Genomic DNA, 19,466 nt, shown 5'->3' with positions numbered 1-19,466 from the left:
TAAGCAATGATGGTGATATGGAACGGAGTCACATGATGTTCACTAGTGATGTCTCTCTCCCAAAACACGGTAAATAACTATGATAGGGTAAAGAAATCATAGTTGGGCAATTGACAGAATTATGATCGCACGACAATGCTAATTATGCTCCTTGATAGTTAGAGGTTCAATAGTAATGGGCAATACACCAAGACAAGTAGACCATTCATTCATCAGCATCTACTTACTAATCATCCACCTTGAGATATCTATCCAGAACATCTCTCCGGTATTAAGTCGCGAGCCCCACCCAAAGTGTAAAGTCAAAGCAACGGACAACTGCATTAACAAACTATGCATAAGGTAAACAATCCTTGCAATCGTGGTCACAAGCACCATTGTTTTCTCCCTGGTGACAACAAGCACATCCCCTAGTCTCATGTTTCTGTCACTCAAGCTATACATCGAGGGGCCCGAACCCACAATCATGCATAACGCTCCCTCGTGGAATTACGATCTACTACTTGGCCAAAGCAATAAAAAACAATGCAGAACATGCATGAATCACTCATAACAATCTAAACATAATCTTCGGTGATATGGAAGCTTCCGGTACGCTGATTTTTTTATATATTTTTCTCAAGATTTTTGGGACTTCGGAAGATTGGTTAAAAGCCCTTGCAAAAATACATCAGCACACAGAAACTGGCACTGGGTGCACTGAGTTAGTAGGTTAGTCCAAATATGTGTAAAATGATATAAAAGTGTAGCAAAACATATAACAATGTCACCCAAAAGATCATGGAACAAGCAAAAATTATAGATACGTTTCGGACGTATCAACATCCCCAAGCTTAATTTCTGCTCGTCCTCGAGTAGATAAATGATAACACAATAATTTCTGTGGTGACATCCTAACACACATATAAGAACTTCAAAGTAAAGCAAGTGAGATATGCAATTCAACTCAAGACAATAACAAGCAAGAGTCTATATCTAGTATTGAATTTAGCAAAGTAAGAACATAAAGGTGCAAGAGCTCTCGCTGTCCGTGACTCGAATGTCTCCAAATGGTGTTTGCGTGCAAGAAGTGGGAGATGGATTTAGATCATAAAATATTTTTAATTGAGAACTCAATCTACTAAACCTCACACTTAGTCTCCTTCAGAATCTTATTTTGACTCATCCCCACACCACTTGTCAGGCACAAGTCAAAATGATCCTCTCCCTTTCGACTTTGAGCACTCATGCAATGGATGAGCGTAAGAAAGATATGTTGGCACTTAGGATGGAAAATAGAGTAATGATGGGGAAGGAAGAGAAAAAGGTGTGAAAGGCTCACATCAATGAGTACAACCATAGGCGAGAGAAATCCAAATGATAGATATGATGTGAGGAGTAGGGATTGCCATGTATCGATACACATATGAGCTAAGGTAAGCTCTCCGATGGAACTAGTGGGGGTACATCCAACTTGTTTGATCATGAAGACCTAGAGCTATTTTGAGGATTCTCATCATTGGAATATGCAAACCAAGTTCTATAGTGTAAGGATCCCCACATAGTTATGCATGAATGATAATATCTATGTAGTACCAATATAGTAATGGAGTACGAGTGTGGATCTTTCAAAAGGAATAGTAGTGTTGCCCCCTTCTCTCTTTTTATTTATTTATTTTTATTTTTATCTTTTTTTGTGGCCTCTTTGGCTCTTTATTTTTATCTCTCATTTGTTCTCTTTGGGATCTTTTGTTTTGTCCTCTTTGGGATCTTTTCCTCACTTAAGGGCAATACACTATGTTTTACATGAACAAAGAAAAATCATCACACTTCATAAGAAGTACTCAACATAAAGACAAGTGAAAACTATCATGATGTATGCAAATGTATGCCTCTGCCAGTGTAGCAGGATATGCAATGATACTAGCGCGTCAGGTAGCAATAATTTGGGCAATGCCCAAATATCATGCGGCTCTATGATCAAGCAGAACCATGTATGACATTAAGATAAAGTCATGAGATGATGGATGTTACCTGGCAATGTATCTCGGAAAGGCTACGGAAATGCCTTAATAGGTAGGTATGGTGGCTGTTTTGAGGAAAGATATAATGAGGCTTATGTATGACAGAGTGTATCATGTCATGTGTTTGGATGCACCGGCGAAGTTTGCACCAACTCTCAATGTGAGAAAGGGCAATGCACAGTACCGAAGAGGCTAGCAAAAATATGGATGGTGGAAGTGCCAACAATCGAATACTCACATTAGTCCGAAGAACTCATATACTTATTATCGGTAACTCTCTATCTAGTAAGGAAATTCACAAAGAGACAAGCACCCCGAGGAGGAATGTTTTGGGATTTGGTTATCCTTGCGCATCCTCGACTCATGGTAACGTGAGGGTACTCTATATATTCCAACCCCTCGAGAGGTTAGCGATCAATTTAGTACCTAGAGTTCTCAAATAATTTTTAGTTCTTGAAAAACACACGGATTTCCCAAAATACAACACCTATCACTAATAGGATCAAGCTCTTGGCACCAATAGTCCAAACATTACTCAAATCAATACCTCAAAACTATTGCAAGTTACTACTATACTTAAATAGCAACCTAAATTACCTACTCATGCAAGACACACAACTCAGTGCAACAAGACAACTCTCTAAACAAGATAAGCTTGATAACTCAAGAGAGTTTCAAAATCAACCTAAGTAAAATCTCTTAAAAAGATAAGCATGAAAGCTAAGGCCTAAGCATGACAGTAGCTACGAAAAGATGAAGAACACACAAAAAGAATAAGCATGAAAAGCTATGTTGTGTTCTAGAGTGGAATGGAGCGTGTGTCTCTCCCAAGCAAGGTATGCTAGATTCCGAATTGTTATTAACAGCAAGCAAAACTAAAACAAACTAAAAAGAAAATAGCGGGACGCTCCAATCATATCACATATCATATGAAGTGATAAAAATATAGCATGGAGATGGACGACCTGATGATTGTTGATAGAGAAGTGGATGCACGGGGGCATCCCCAAGATTAGACGCTTGAGTCTCCTTTGAATATTTCTTGGGGTGCATGGGGGCATCCCCAAGCTTGAGTGCTTGACACTCCTTTATCTTCTTTCATCATCTCTCCCATCGCATACTTGAAAACTCCCTTCATACGAAACTCATCATAAGCTGATTAGAGTGGTTAGTTCCCTTAATAAAATAATTCAATATAAATATTTTCATGAAAATCTACTGCTTCTCATGATTTCAAAAATATTTTTCCAAATAAAAAGCAAGCTTACGATTCGCAAAACAATGAGACCACAAAACATGGCAGAATCTGTGAAAACAGAACAACAGGTAGTAAATAATTTATTCGGGGTACTTTTGTAAATCAAATCAACAAACTCAGAACACATGCTAGAAAGGCAATTATATAGATCATGCTTTCAAAAATATTCAGATAAAAAAGATGATCTGGTGATTTTTGGCGAATTTTTTCATCAAGCAGACAAAACTTGTTTCTGGACAGCATGTCACAATTCTTGATCTTTCTCACAATCGGAGGCTATAACTTGGCACAAAGATTAAAAATAAAGATACAATGATGTTGATACAGTACTAACACACATCAAGACCATTAAAATAGAAAGTAAAAACATATTGGGTTGCCTCCCAACAAGCGCTTTCTTTTATGCCTTTGAGCTAGGCATAATGCAAGAAGGAGGATCAAAGTTCTTCAAAGTTATCGGAATTATAAAGACCTTCAAACGGATCCTCAACAAGTTCATCCTAATTTTACCTAGGGAATTGGTATGTACCTTTCGCTTTCCCTCGTAAATGTATGTGTCCTTTACCTAAATCAATGAAGCCTCTCATGGCTCAGAAAAAGTCCCTTCCAAGCACTATATTCCCTTTGTTGGGCTCCATGATGAAGAAATCAATTGTTGCACTCCTTTTAGAGAATGTAACCTGGACATCTTTTACCTTTCCCTGGATTTCAGAAATATCACTATTAGCATGTTCATGATAGTATGAAAAAAATTCCATGTCTAACCAGAGAGAATCATAAGCAACTTTTGGCATAGTAGAAACCATGGATCCAATATCACAATAAGCAAGGAAGTCTTGGTTAGAGATGCTAATTCTAACGAAAGGCTCCCAATCATCATCTATTTTCAAAATATGCTCCTTAACAACCATGGGTTTCTCTCTTTCTCTTAAGTCTAGTGAATCTATTTTTCCTTCAATAGTAGCGAGTGTATCTATAATAGTGTCATAACCATGATTATAAACAAGATTATTAGATAGACCATGTATAATATCAAGAGCTCTTGCCTCATCACACTCTAAGAAATCTCGTTTAGTTATAATATCAAAAGAGTGTTTGCACCATATAAAGAGACCATGATAAACAAAATTAAGCACAATTTGATAGGTATCCCAGGCATAATTCTTTTGTGTGCTTCAGAAATTATATCCCATGCGTCCTTCATATTTTCTCCATTCCTATGATGGAAGTCTAGGACCTCACATTCCTTCTAGGAATCAAACCTTAACATGGTTGACAACTAAAAGCAAAGTAACTAATTTTTTTGTGGTTTTTGGTATAGGACTCTAAAGAAAAAACTAGAAAGCAAACTAACAAGACTAAAAAGCAAAGGTAAAAGATAGTGTGCAACTCCCCTATCTTGAAGAGTGGAGTCCCCGGAAATGGCGCCAGAAATTTGCTTGATGACAAGGTGATGTATATACTTCTCGCCCCTCGTTGGACCCCAAGTGGAAGGTGGAGATGTAGTCAGCAGTAAATTTCCCTCATACAGAGACTGTAAGGTTTATCGAACCAGGAGGACTCCTAGGCTCAACAAGTAGGTGTCTTCCACCCTGGCGCTAGCAGAAGACGTGGACCTACACACACAACAAATAACTTTGATCCCAACGAGTATAGAGAGGTTCTAAATCTCTCCGACCTTGTAGTTTGCAAAGGATCAAAACACAAGCGGGAAGGTAATGGTGATTACAACAGAAAAGTAAAGAAAGTGGTAAATAGTGGAGGTGTAAGCAATGATGGTGATATGGACCGAAGTCACATGATGTTCACTAGTGATGTCTCTCTCCCAAAAGACGATAAACAACTATGCTAGGGTAAACAAATCACAGTTGGGCAATTGACGGAATTATGATCGCATCTCAATGCTAATTATGCTCCTTGATAGTTAGAGGTTCAATAGTAATGGGCATACACCAAGACAAGTAGACCGTTTATTCATCATCATCTACTTACTAATCATCCACCTTGAGATATCTATCCAGAACATCTCTTCAGTATTAAGTTGCGAGCCCCACCCAAAGTGTAAACTCAGAGCAACGGTCAACTGGATTAACGAACTATGCGTAAGGTAAACAATCCTTGCAACCATGGTCACAAGCACCGTTGCTTTCTCCCTAGTGGCAACCAGCACATCCCCTAGTCTCATGTTTCTGTCACTCAAGCTAGACATCGAGGGGCCCGAACCCACAATCATGCATAACGCTCCCTCTTGGAGTCACGATCTACTACTTGGCCAAAGCAATAAAAAGCAACGGAGAACATGCATGAATCACTAAGGAACATAATATAAAAGGATAGAAAAATATATAACTCATAACAATCTAAACATAATCTCATAATTCAGCGGATCCCAACAAACCGAGCACAGCAATAACAAGAGAATTACATAGATGCCTTGATCATGTAGGGCGGCTCACAAGGACTAACCATTGAAGCACAAGATTGGAGAGAAGACATCACATAGCTACTGGTCATGGACTCATGGTCCAAGAAGGACTACTCATGGCACGTCCGGGAAGCGTCCATGGTGGTGGAGAAGCTCCCGGAGGTCAATCATCCCTCCGGCAGGGTGCCGGGAATAGGTCTCCTGATGCTCCCGATCTCGGAAGCGCTGCGGCGGCAGAACGATGGAGAAATTCGCGATTCCATAAAGTCTGCAAGGATTTCCTCTCGGGACTCTAAATATAGGCCAAAGGAGGGCACCGGAGGAGGTGGGACCCACCCAGGCAACCTCTTGGCGCGGCCTAGGGCCTGGCCGCGCTAGCAGGCCGCCTGGGAGGCCCTTGGCCCTCCTTCAGTGATCCAGAAGCTTTTGTTTCTATGATTTATATATATATATATTTGGATTTTTTCGGGCTTTGGAAAATTGGGTAAAAGCCCGTGCAAAATAGACATCAGCAGACAGAAACTAGAACTGGGTGAACTGAGTAAGTAGGCTAGTCTAAATATGTGTAAAATGATATAAAAGTGTAGCAAAACATATAACAATGTCACCCAAAAGATCATGGAACAAGCAGAAATTATAGATACTTTTGGGACGTATAAGGGAGACACCTACTTGTTGATCCTAGGAGTCCTACTGGTTCGATAACCTTACAGTCTCCGTGTAAGGGAAAACTTGCTGCTGACTACATCTCAACCTTCCACTTGGGGTAACCAACGGGGAGCGAGAAGTATATACATCATCTCGTCATCAATGCTCAACACTTCTTGTGTTGGTTCCTTTATGAAGAAAGATATTGAATTCAAATGGGACTTATTGGAAAGAATTAAACACAACTCTGAAGATTGGGAACTCGACGAAGGTAATGAGTGAGGTATAAGCCTTAAGTTTGATTGTATTAAATTATTATAGACACCGATGCTTTTCGTGATTTTAGCACTAAATATGGACTTGACTCTGAGGTAGTAGCTTCCTTTTGTGAATATTTTGCTACTCATGTTGATCTCCCCAAGGAGAAGTGGTTTAAATATCATCCTCCCATTGAAGTTAAAGTGGTAGAACCTAGTAAAGTTGAAGAAGAAACTACTATTTATAATGTTGATCGTCTTATTCCTACTTCTTATATTGAGAAACCACCCCTTCCTGTTAGGATAAAGGAACATGCTAAAGCTTCAATTGTGGTTTGTAAGAGTTATGCTATAACACCTATACCTCCTGAGAAAATTGAAGCAGAACCTAATATTGCTATGGTTAAAGATATCTTGGTTCATAATATTGATGGGCATGTCATTCACTTTTGTGATGAAGCTGCTAGAATTGCTAGACCTGATACTAAGGGTAAACATAGACCTATTGTGGGTGTGCTTGTTGTTTCTGTTAAGATAGGAGATCATTGTTATCATGGATTATGTGATGTGGGGGCTAGTGTGAGTGCAATTCCCTTTACCTTATACCAAGAAATTATGAATGATATTGCACCAGCCGAATTAGAGGAAATTGATGTTACCATCAAGCTTGCTAATAGAGATACTATTTCACCAATTGGGATTGTTAGAGATGTTGAAGTCTTGTGTGGGAAAATAAAGTATCCTACTGATTTTCTTATTCTTGGTTCCCCACAAGATGATTTTTGTCCCATTATATTTGATAGACCCTTCCTGAATATTGTTAATGCTAAGAACGATTGTGAAAAACAAACAGTTACTGTAGGTTTTGGGGATGCATCTCATGAGTTCAATTTCTCGAAATTTCGTAGACAACCTCATGACAAAGAATTTCCTAGTAAATACGAAATTATTGGTCTCGCTTCTATCGCTACGCCTCCTACTGATCCATTAGAACAATATTTGCTAGACCATGAAAAGGATATGCATATGAATGAAAGGAATGAAATAGATAAGATTTTCTTTGATCAGCAGCCTATTCTGAAACACAACCTACCTGTTGAAATACATGGGAATCCTCCTCCACCTAAGGGTGATCCCGTATATGAGCTTAAACAATTACCTCATACTCTGAAGTATGCTTATCTTCATGAAAAAGAGATATATCATGTTATTATTAGTGTTAACCTTTCACAGCATGAAGAAAAGAGATTATTGAAAACTTTGAGGAAGCACCGTGCCGCTATTGGATATACTCTTGATGATCTTAAGTGCATTAGTCCCACTCTATGTCATCACAAAATCAATATGGAACCAGATGCTAAACTAGTTGTTGATCACCAACGACGATTAAATCCTAAATTGAAGGAAGTGGTAAGAAATGAAATACTAAAGCTTCTGGAGGCATGTATAATTTATCCTATTGCTGATAGTAGATGGGTTAGGCCCGTTCATTGTGTCCCTAAAAAGGGAGGTATTACCGTTGTTCCTAATGACAAAGATGAATTAATCCCACAAAGAATTTTTACAGGATATAGAATGGTAATTGATTTCAGGAAATTAAATAAGGCTACTAGGAAAGATCATTATCCGCTACCTTTTATAGATCAAATGCTAGAAAGACTATCCAAACATACACATTTTTGCTTTCTGGATGGTTACTCTAGTTTCTCTCAAACACGTGTATCAAAAGAGGATCAAAAGAAGACCACTTTTACTTGCCCTTTCGGTACCTTTGCTTATAGACGTATGCCTTTTTGTTTATGCAATTCACCTGCTACCTTTCAAAGATGTATGATGGCTATATTCTTTGACTTTTGTGAAAATATTGTTGAAGTTTTAATGGATGATTTTTCCGTTTACGGAACTTCTTTTGATGATTGCTTGAGCAACCTTGATCGAGTTTTGCACACATGCGAAGAAGCTAATCTTGTCTTGAATTGGGAGAAGTGCCACTCTATGGTTAATGAAGGCATCGTGGGACGCAAAATCTCCGAATGAGGTATTGAAGTTGATAAATCTAAAGTTGATACTATTGAAAAAAATGTCGTGTCCAACAGATATTAAAGGTATAATAAGTTTTCTTGGTCATGGTGGTTTCTATAGGAGATTTATTAAAGACTTCTCTAAAATTTCTAAGCCTCTCACTAATCTTTTTCAAAAGGATATTCCATTTGTTTTTTATGATCATTGTGTAGAAGCATTTGAAATTATTAACAAAGCCTTGATCATTGCACCTCTTGTTCAACCACCTAATTGGAACTTACCCTTTGAAATTATGTGTGATGCTAGTGATTATGCTGCTGGTGCTTTTCAAGGACAAAGAGTTGATAAGAAATTAAATGTCGTCCATTACGCTAGAGAACTCTAGACAATGCTCAAAGAAACTACGCTACCACTGAAAAGGAATTTTTAGTAGTTGTGTTTGCTTGCAATAAGTTTAGACCTTATATTGTTGATTCCAAAGTAACTGTTCACACTGATCATGCTGCTTTTAAGTACCTTACGGAAAAGAAAGATGCTAAATCTAGACTTATTAGATGGGTCCTTCTGCTACAAGAATTTGATTTGCATATTATGGATAGAAAGGGTGCTGATAACCTCGTAGCAGATAACTTGTCTAGATTGGAAAATGTTCTTGATGACCCACTACCTATTGATGATAGCTTCTCCGATGAACAATTAGCTGTCATAAATGCTTCACGCAATGCTTCTTGGTATGTTGATTATGCTAACTACATTGTTGCGAAATTTATACCGCCAAACTTCACATACCAACAAAAGAAAAAGTTCTTCTATCATTTAAGACATTACTTTTGGGACGATCCACACCTTTATAAAGAAGTAGTAGATGGTATTATTAGACGTTGTGTACCTCAACATGAACAGGGACAAATCCTATACAAGTGTCACTCCGAGGCCTATGGAGGACATCACGTTGGAGATAGAACTGCACACAAGGTATTACAATCTAGTTTTTATTGGCCTACTCTCTTCAAGGATGCTTGTAAGTTTGTCTTGTCTTGTGATGAATGTCAAAGAATTGGTAATATTAGTAGACGTCAGGAAATGCCTATGAATTACTCTCTAGTTATTGAACCATTTGATGTTTGGGGTTTTGATTATATGGGACCTTTTCCAAAATCCAATGGGTATACTCATATTCTAGTTGTTGTTAATTATGTTACTAAGTGGGTAGAAGCTATCCCAACTAGTAGTGTTGATCATAACACTTCTATTAAGATGATGAAAGAAGTTATTTTCCCTAGATTTGGAGTCCCTAGATATTTAATGACTCATGGTGGTTCACACTTTATTCCTCGTGCTTTCCTTAAATTGCTTGCTAGGTATGATGTTAATCATAGAATTGCATCTCCTTATCATCCTGAGTCGAGTGGGCAAGTAGAATTGAGAATAGAGAAATTAAGTTGATCTTGCAAAAGACAGTTAATAGATCTAGAAAGAATTGGTCTAAGAAACTTGATGATGCATTATGGGCTTATAGGACCGCTTACAAAAACCCTATTGGTATGTCTCCTTATAAAATAGTTTATGGTAAAGCATGTCACTTACCTCTAGAGCTAGAACATAAAGCTTATTGGGGAATTAAAGAGCTTAACTATAATTTCAAACTTGCTGGTGAAAAGAGGTTATTTCACATTAGCTCACTTGATGAATGGAGAACCCGGGCCTATGGGAATGCTAAGTTGTTTAAAGAAAAGGTTAAGAGATGGCATGATAGAAGGATACAAAAGCGTGAATTCAATGTAGGTGATCATGTCCTCCCATACAACTCTCGTTTAAGATTTTTTGCAGGAAAACTACTCTCTAAATGGGAAGGGCCTTAAATTATCGAGGAAGTGTATCGTTTTGGTGCCATCAAGATCAACAACGCCGAAGGCACAAATCCGGAGGTGGTAAATGGGCAAAGAATCAAACATTATATCTCACGTACTCCCATAAATGTTGAAACTAATATTATCAATACCATAACTTCGGAAGAGTACATTAGGGAGACCTATGAGAACGTCTAGGACCCCAAAAAGGAATAGGTATGTGCTACGGTAAGCAAACCGACTCCAAAATGTTTTCAATGGAAATTTTTACCAATTTTGGAATATTTAAAAAATTAGGAAAATTTAAAGCAGCCCGAAGCGTGCATGAGGAGGCGACAAGCCAGCGGGACGCGACCTACCCCCTGGGCGCGCCCTACAGGCTTGTGGCCACCCCGTGCACCCTTCGGACTCCGTTTTCTTGTGGAATACCCCTTCACGTCGGCAAAAATTCATTATATAATCTCCCGAAGGTTTTGACCTCTGTATCTCGACAATATCTCTTGTTTTCGTTTTGAGTTGTTTCTGCTACAGATTGAGAGCAATTATTCTCTGCAAGAATCTGTTGGGGAGAACCGTGTCGGGCAGGTCACAGAGGAAAAGGTGGAAACTTACTTGAAAAGGATAGATGCTATGGAGGAATACCAAGAAGTTACCTCTCGTCTGCAACCTGAAGCCATGTTGGAAGAACTTCACAGCTCACCAATTCCGAATTCGGTTATCCCTCCTAATGCTAAATTTCTCACTTATGAAAATATTAAAAAGAGTGTTGTATTTTCCCCTGCATCAATGGAATAGCCATGGGTTATGGTAGCTCTAATCGTCACCGAAAAACTTCACAAGGAAATAATGGATCTCAGACGTTGAAATAATAAGCTTGAGGAGGAGAATATCGTTCTGAGGGGCATCATCGCCAAGAATATAACACCGCTACCTCCAAAGAAGGACGAGTAAACACATGGGTATGTGCACTCCCCTTGGCTTGAGCCAAGCTTGGGGGAGGTGCCCCGGTATCGTATCACCATCACACCTTTTATTTGTTTTTTTTTGTTTTTCTTCCTTTTTTCCTTTTTGTTTGATCCTTTTAGTTACATCTTGATCTAGTAGAATAAAGTTTTAGCGTGATCTAGTTTTCTTTTTTCTTTTTGTTCCCCCTATGTAAGCAAGTCCAAGAGTTATATAATAAAGAGTAGTTCTGAGTTGAGGGCTTTGCTTGATTGCTATGATCATGAAAAAATGAATAGAAAGAAGTACAGAATAAAAGCAATAGAGCATACATAAAGATCTTATGGGGAGTGATGACTTCACATATAAAAAGAATGTTGATTGAAATTTGTTGTGAGTTGACAAACAAAGCGATTGGTCATTGTTGCAATTAAAAGGAAGTAATAAAGAAAGAGAGGTTCACATATAAATATATTGTCTTAGATATTTTTTGTGATTGTGAGCACTCATTAAAATATTATATGCTAAGAGATTCATGTTGGACAAGGAAGACAACATAATGAGTTTTGTTTGCTTATTTCCAAATAGAAGTTATATGGTTGTAGATCCTTCAACATGTGTCACTTGCTTCCACCTCATATTAGCAAGAAACTCTTGCACCAAGTAGAGATACTACTTGTGCATCCAAAAACCTTTAACCCAGTTTTGCCATGAGAGTCCACCATACCTACCTATGGATTGAGTAAGATCCTTCAAGTAAGTTGTCATCGATGCAAGCAATAAAATTGCTCTTTAAATATCTGTGGTTTATTGGTGCGAGGAAAATAAATTTTATACGAACTTGTGAAATAGAAGTAATAAAAGCGACAGACTGCATAATATAGTTCTTTATCACAAGGGGCAATGTAAAGTGACGTTCTTTTGCACTAAGGGTTGCACATCCAACTATAAAAGCGCATGACAACCTCTGCTTCCCTCTACGAAGGGCTTATCTGTTATCTTTATTTTTGTAGCACTTACCTTTATGCAAGAGTCGTGGTGATCTTCACCATTTTCTTTATTTCGCCTTTATCTCTTGGCAAGCGTCATGTGTTGGGGAATCATCTACAAATATATCCACTCGGATGTGGGTGATCATGAGTTATTATTGTTGACATTACCCTTGAGGTAAATAGTTGGGAGGCAAAAATATAAGCCCCTATCTTTCTGTGTGTCCGATTGAAGATTTGACCTCATAGGTACTCCATGTGTGTTACCAGTTCTGAAAGACTATAAGATGATTGAGTATGTGGATTTGCTTTACAAGCTCTTATATTGACTCTTTCCTACGTTGCGATAAATTGGAATTGCCTCAATGACTGAAATCATAGTTTGTTAGTTCTCAATAGAGTTCTTGATGCATATTTTGCCTTGTGAATGAATTGTTACTCTAATATAAGATATTTTATGTCAATATGTGTTGTTGTTCTAAAGATAATCATAATCCCTTAATGTACATATTTTATTTTATCGACACCTCTATCTCTAAAAATGTGGGCATATTTATTGATCTCATCTTTCTCTTGAGGACAAGCGAGGTCTAAGCTTGGGGGAGTTGATACGTCCATTTTGCATCATGCTTTTATATTAATATTTATTGCATTATGGGCTGTTAATACACATTATGGTACAATACTTATGCCTTTTCTCTCTTATTTTACAGGGTTTACATGAAGAGGGAGAATGCCGGCAGCTGGAATTCTGGACTAGAAAATGAGCAAATCCTAGAGAGCTATTTTGCACAGCTCCAAAAGTCCTGAAAAGTTACTGAGATTTTTTTGGAATATATGAAAAATAATGAGCGAAAGAAGTACCGGAGGGGACCCACCACGTGGCCACAAGCGAGGGGGCGCGTCCTACCCCCCTGGCCGCGCCCTCCAGGCTTGTGGGCCCCCTGGCAGGCCTCTGGTGCCCATCTTCTCCTATATGAGAGATTTCTACTTGAAAAAGATCATATGAGAGCTTTCGGGACGCGACGTTGCCGTCTCATGGCGGAACTTCGACTTAACCAATCTAGAGCTCTGACGGAGCTATTCCGTCGGGTAAACTTCCCTCCCAGAGGGGGAAATCGGAGCCATCGTCATCACCAATGGTCCTCTCATCGAGAGGATGTCAATCTCCATCAACATCTTCATCAACACCATCTCCTCTCCAAACCCTAGTTCATCTCTTGTATCCGAACTTTGTCTCAAAACCTCAGATTGGTACGTATGGGTTTCTAGTAGTGTTGATTACTCCTTGTAGTTGATGCTAGTTGGTTTATTTGGTGGAAGATCAAATGTTCAGATCCTTTATGATTATTAATGCTCCTCTGATCATGAATATGAATATGCTTTGTGAGTAGTTAGGTTTGTTCCTCAGGACATGGGATAAGTCTTGTTATAAGTAATAATGTGAATTTGGTATTCGTTCGATATTTTGATAAGATATATGTTGTCTCTTCTCTAGTGGTGTCATGTGAACATCGACTACATGACACTTCACCATTATTCGGGCCTAGAGGAAGGCAATGGAAAGTAATAAGTAAATGATGGGTTGCTGGAGTGACAGAAGCTTAAACCCTTGTTTATGCGTTGCTTCGTAAGGGGTTGATTTGTATCCATATGTTTAATGTTATGGTTATATTTATCTTAATTCCTATTTCATACTTGCGGATGCTTGCGAGAGAGGTTAATCATAAGTGGGAGGTTTGTCCAAGTAAGGGCAGCACCCAAGCACCGGTCCACCCACATATCAAATTATTAAAGTAACGAACGCGAATCATATGAGCATGATGAAAACTAGCTTGACATAAATTCCCATGTGTCCTCGGGAGCGCTTTTCTTTATATAAGAGTTTGTTCAGGCTTGTCCTTTGCTACAAAAAGGATTGGGCCACCTTGCTGCACCTTAGTTACAATTGTTACTTGTTACCCGTTCCAAATTACTTTATCACAAAAGTATGTGTCATCGATAATTTCACTGTTTGCAGAGAATACCTTACTGAAAACCTCTTATCATTTCCTTCTTCTCCTCGTTGGGTTCGACAATCTTACTTATCGAAAGGACTATGATAAATCCCCTACACTTGTGGGTCATCACCGTGCCTTTTGCATGGGTCGCGCCGTTCGCCTTGTCCGCGGCCTGCTCGATCCAATGTGCTGGTCGCTAGGCTCGACCGCCTCCTTGGCCCAGGTATCCACAAGGGCGCAGTAGAGGAACATGGGTGTTGCATCCTCCAGCTAGTGATATCCGATGAAATAGCCAACTTGAGCTCGAGATCACGCTCTAGATGTACCGCGAGCGTGTCGACCGCTTGGACGTACGCTTGCACGAGTTGCGGCAGAACCAAGAGTTACCGTGGGCAAGGGTTGCCGGTCATGGACACGTTTTATTTCATTGAGTCGTTTCGACGTGAAACGCTATGTATTCACAACAATCATAATATTGCCTTGTTTATTGCTCTGTTTCAATGTGTGTATTCTATTTTACGTTCTTATATGTTCTGTTTCAATGTGTGTATATATGCTTTCCATTCTATATATGTGGATGATAATAGCTAGATACAAATTAATATATGAAAGCAGATGGAAATAGTGAAGTCATAATATATATTAATTGTTCAATAGTTCATCACAAAATATATGTAATATCATCACTTATACGTGATGATACTTAACTACTATGTACAATGCATAAAATAAAAAACGATATATATTAAAACTAATAATCCCTCCTCGGGGCAGTATTCTGGAAGCCCATCGGCAGCAGCTCCCTCGTGCACGACGTCTTCCCAGCGCAGAGGCAGTAACCCGTCTCCTCCGCTTCGCAGCATTTGACGTACCGATTTGCCTCTTGCTGGCATACGAGCATGAACAATCTTGCCGTTTGGTTGGGTGCCCACAGGAGCTCCTCGTTAGTGGCACGCTGGAGCTTATTGGTCCACCTCCACGCAGCAATGAGGTGCCTAGAGCCTTTAACCTTCCTTGTGAAATACACGTCTGCGTACACCTCCTCTGCATGACGACGTGCCCGCCACCAAAGCTCCACCGTGTCATTTTTCCACGCGGCCTCACATGCTTCACATACCGCCTGGTATGTGGCTTTCTCCTCCGCCATCTCCTTCTTGAACGCCACTTGAATGGCTTTCTCAGCCGACGGCAGCGACTTCCACAAACAAAGATCTTACTAGCCCCAAAACCACTGCAAAGTTGGGGGGTCCGATGCATCCTCGTCCGGCGGCCATAGTGGTCCTCCTCATCACTAATCTTCGACTGGACATCCGGTGGAGGCGGCGCTGATACGTCTCCGTCGTATCTACTTTTCCGAACTCTTTTGCCCTTGTTTTGGACTATAATTTGCATAATTTGAATGGAACTAACCCGGACTAACACTGTTTTCACGAGAATTGCCATGGTGTTGTTTTTGCGCAGAAATATAAGTTCTCAGAATGACCTGGAAATTTACGAGGATTTTTTGTGGAATATATAAAAATAATGGCGCAAGAATCAACTGAAGAAGTGGAGCATGGAACCCACAAGCCCACCAGGCGCGGGCCCCCCTGGCAGTGCCTAGCAGGCTTGTGGATCCCACGGAGCTCCACTGCCTCCATTTCCAGCTCTATTTAGTCCCTTTTGTCCGGAAGAAAATTCAAGGAGAAGAGTTCATCACGTTTTACGGTACGAAGGCGCCGCCACCTCCTGTTCTTCCTCTGGATGGTAGATCTGGAGTCCGTTCTCGGCTCCGGAGAGGGGAGATCGTCGCCATCGTCATCACCAACCTTCCTTCATCGCCAATTCCATGGTGCTCTTCACCGTTTGTGAGTAATCTCATCGTAGGCTTGCTGCACGATGATGGGTGATACGTCTCAAACGTATCTATAATTTTTTATGGTTTCATGATGTTATCTTGTCAACTTTGGATGTTTTATATACCTTTTATATCTTTTTTGGGACTAACTTATTAATTCAGTGCCAAGTTCCAGTTCCTGTTTTTCTGTGTTTTTGACTCTTTTCAGATCTGATTTTGGAACGGAGTCCAAACGGAATAAAATCCCCGAAATAAATTTTTCCAGAACACAAGAAGATCGGGGGACTTGAGGGCCAAGGCGGGAGGCCCACAGGGAGCCCACAAACCCTGACGCCGCGACTAGGGGGGACCCGCGGCGACCAGGCTTGTGGCCTTCCTGGCGCTCCCCTACCCTGGCTCTTTGGCCTATAAATTCCTTAAAATGCCAGAAAAAATCAGCGCGTCCACGAAAACACTTTTCCGCCGCCGCAAGCTTCCGTTTCCGCGAGATCTCATGTGGAGACCCTTCCCGGTGCCCCGCAGGAGGGGACTTTCGAGTTGGAGGGCTTCTACATCAACATCATCGCCTCTCCAATGACTCGTGAGTAGTCCACTTCAGACCTAGGGGTCCGTAGTTAGTAGCTAGATGGCTTCTTCTCTCTCTTGGATCTTCAATACAAAGTTCTCCATGATCTTCATGGAGATCTATCCGATGTAATCCTCTTTAGCGGTGTGTTTGTCGAGATCCGATGAATTATGGATTTGTGATCAGATTATCTATGAATTATATTTGAGTCTTTGCTGATTTCTTATATGCATGATTTGAGTCTTGGGTTTTGTTTGGCCAACTAGATCTATGATTCTTGCAATGGGAGAAGTGCTTGGTTTTGGGTTCATACCGTGCGGTGACCTTTCCCAGTGGCAGAAGGGCAGCAAGGCACGCATCGTGTTGTTGCCATCAAGGGTAACAAGATGGGCTTTCATAATAGATTTGAGATTGTCCACCTACATCATGTCATCTTGCTTAAGGCGTTACTCTGTTCTTATGAACTTAATACACTAGATGCATGCTGGATAGCGGTCGACGTGTGGAGTAATAGTAGTAGATGCAGAAAGTATCGGTCTACTTGTTTTGGACGTGATGCCTATAGATATGATCATTGCCTTAGATAACGTCATGACTTTGCGCGGTTCTATCAATTGCTCGACAGTAATTCATTGACCCACCGTCTACTTGCTTTCATGAGAGAAGCCACTAATGAACACTACGACCCCCGGGTCTATTCACAACTATCGTCTCCACTTTTACTTTTACTTTGCTTTGTTTACTTTTTGCTTTCAGTTCTCACTTTGCAAGCAATCTATAAGGGATTGACAACCCCTTCATAGCGTTCGGTGCAAGCTCTTTGTGTTTGTGCAGGTACTTGTGACTTGACGCGATCCTCCTACTGGATCGATACCTTGGTTCTCAAACTGAGGGAATACTTACTGCTTCTGTGCTGCATCACCCTTTCCTCTTCAAGGGAACACCAACGCAAGGCTCCAAGGCCGCGGGGGAATCCTTTGCATATTTGCCAAGGAAGTCCCTGTAGGCGTAGCCAGCAGCAGAAGGACCTCTGACGCCGTTTCCGGGGAAGGTATTTTGTTGCCGTAGCAGAAAGATTTCTTGCGCCGTTGCCGGGGAGGAGAGATCAAGTCAAGATCTATCCAAGTAGGTGTCACAAACTCATCTCTTGCATTTACCTTTTTTGCGAGTTGCCTCTCGTTTTCCTCTCCTCCACTTCACCAATTTGCCTTTTTTGTTTGCCCTTTCGTTCGCCCTTTTCTCTCGTTTGCCTTTCCGTTGCTTGTGTGCTATGTGCCTTCAATATGCTTGCATCTTCGCTTGCTGAAAATCTAGTGATATGGATCCTCATCCACTTGCTAATCTCTTTAAGATATCCAATTATGTTGATCCAATTGCTAGTAAGTTGAGTGCACTTGACTAACTTTATGGAGTTTTGCTTGAGATGCGTGAATCTAAAAATTGTGAGGAAGAAATTTATAAAGTGATTCACGAGGGCTCCTTGGATGAAAAGCATGATTGCAATGGTTTCACTATAAATTCTATTAGTGGCAATCATGCTAAAAATATGCAAAACCCTAAGCTTGGGGATGCTAGTTTTGCTATGTCCTCTACTTGTTGCAATGATCATGAGTGGGGCGATGATTTTTTATGATCTTGACAATTTGTTTAAGCCTCATGATGAATATGATATTTGCAATATTATTGAAAGTGGGTTTGGAGAAGTCATGACTTTAGTTGATGATAATCCCACTATTTTCAAAGAGCGTCAACTTTGCATGCATGTGGATCATGAAAAGAATATCCTTTGTGATAGCTATATTGTTGAATTTGAATATGATCCCACATGTAATTGCTATGAGGGAGGAAAATATTGTGGTAGAAGCTTTCATGTTACCAAATTACCTCTTGTTATGTTGAGATTGCTATTGTCTCTTTATTCTTCCTTGCATTTGGTAACTATTGCTTGTCTTTCCAATTTGTTTTCCTATAAAATGCCTATGCATAGGAAGTATGTTAGACTTAGATGTGATTTCCACATGATTTATAATGCTCTCGTTGTGCTTCAACTCTTATCTTTTGTGTGAGCATCATTGAAATCCTTATGCCTAGCTAAGGGCGTTAAACAATAGCGCTTGTTGGGAGGCAACCCAACGAATCTATCCTTTTTCTTTCTGTTTTGTGTTTTCCACACTTTCATAATTCTTTTATGATTGTATTTTTTGTATTTCTTTTGCGTTTGTGCCAAGTAAAACCGTTATGATTAGTCTTGGGGGTGATCGTTTGGTCATGCTGGAAAAGACAGAAACTATCTTCTCACGAAAATAATTTTCATTTTTTTGTAAGAGATTTTGAGTTGATTCTTTTTGCTGCTGATTGCTAAGAAAATTATTAAGACTGTCGAAAGCTTACAGAATTGTTGAAGTACCAGAAGTATACGAAGTATACAGATTGCTACAGACTAGTGTGCTGTTAACAGATTCTGTTTTTGTTGAGTTGGTTGCTTATTTTGATGAAACTATGGATAGTATCGGGGGGTATTAGCCATGGAAGATTGAAAATACAGTAACCCAACATCAACATAAGTAGAATTTAAGTTTGCTACAGTACCTAAGGAAGTGGTGGTTTGCTTTGTTATAATAATGTTATCACGAGTTTCTGTTTAAGTTTGGTGTTGTGAAGTTTTCAAGT

Source organism: Hordeum vulgare, chromosome 3H (assembly GCF_904849725.1).
Source record: "Hordeum vulgare subsp. vulgare chromosome 3H, MorexV3_pseudomolecules_assembly, whole genome shotgun sequence".
In the NCBI taxonomy this organism is placed as follows: Eukaryota; Viridiplantae; Streptophyta; class Magnoliopsida; order Poales; family Poaceae; genus Hordeum; species Hordeum vulgare.
This window is presented reverse-complemented; position numbering follows the sequence as displayed.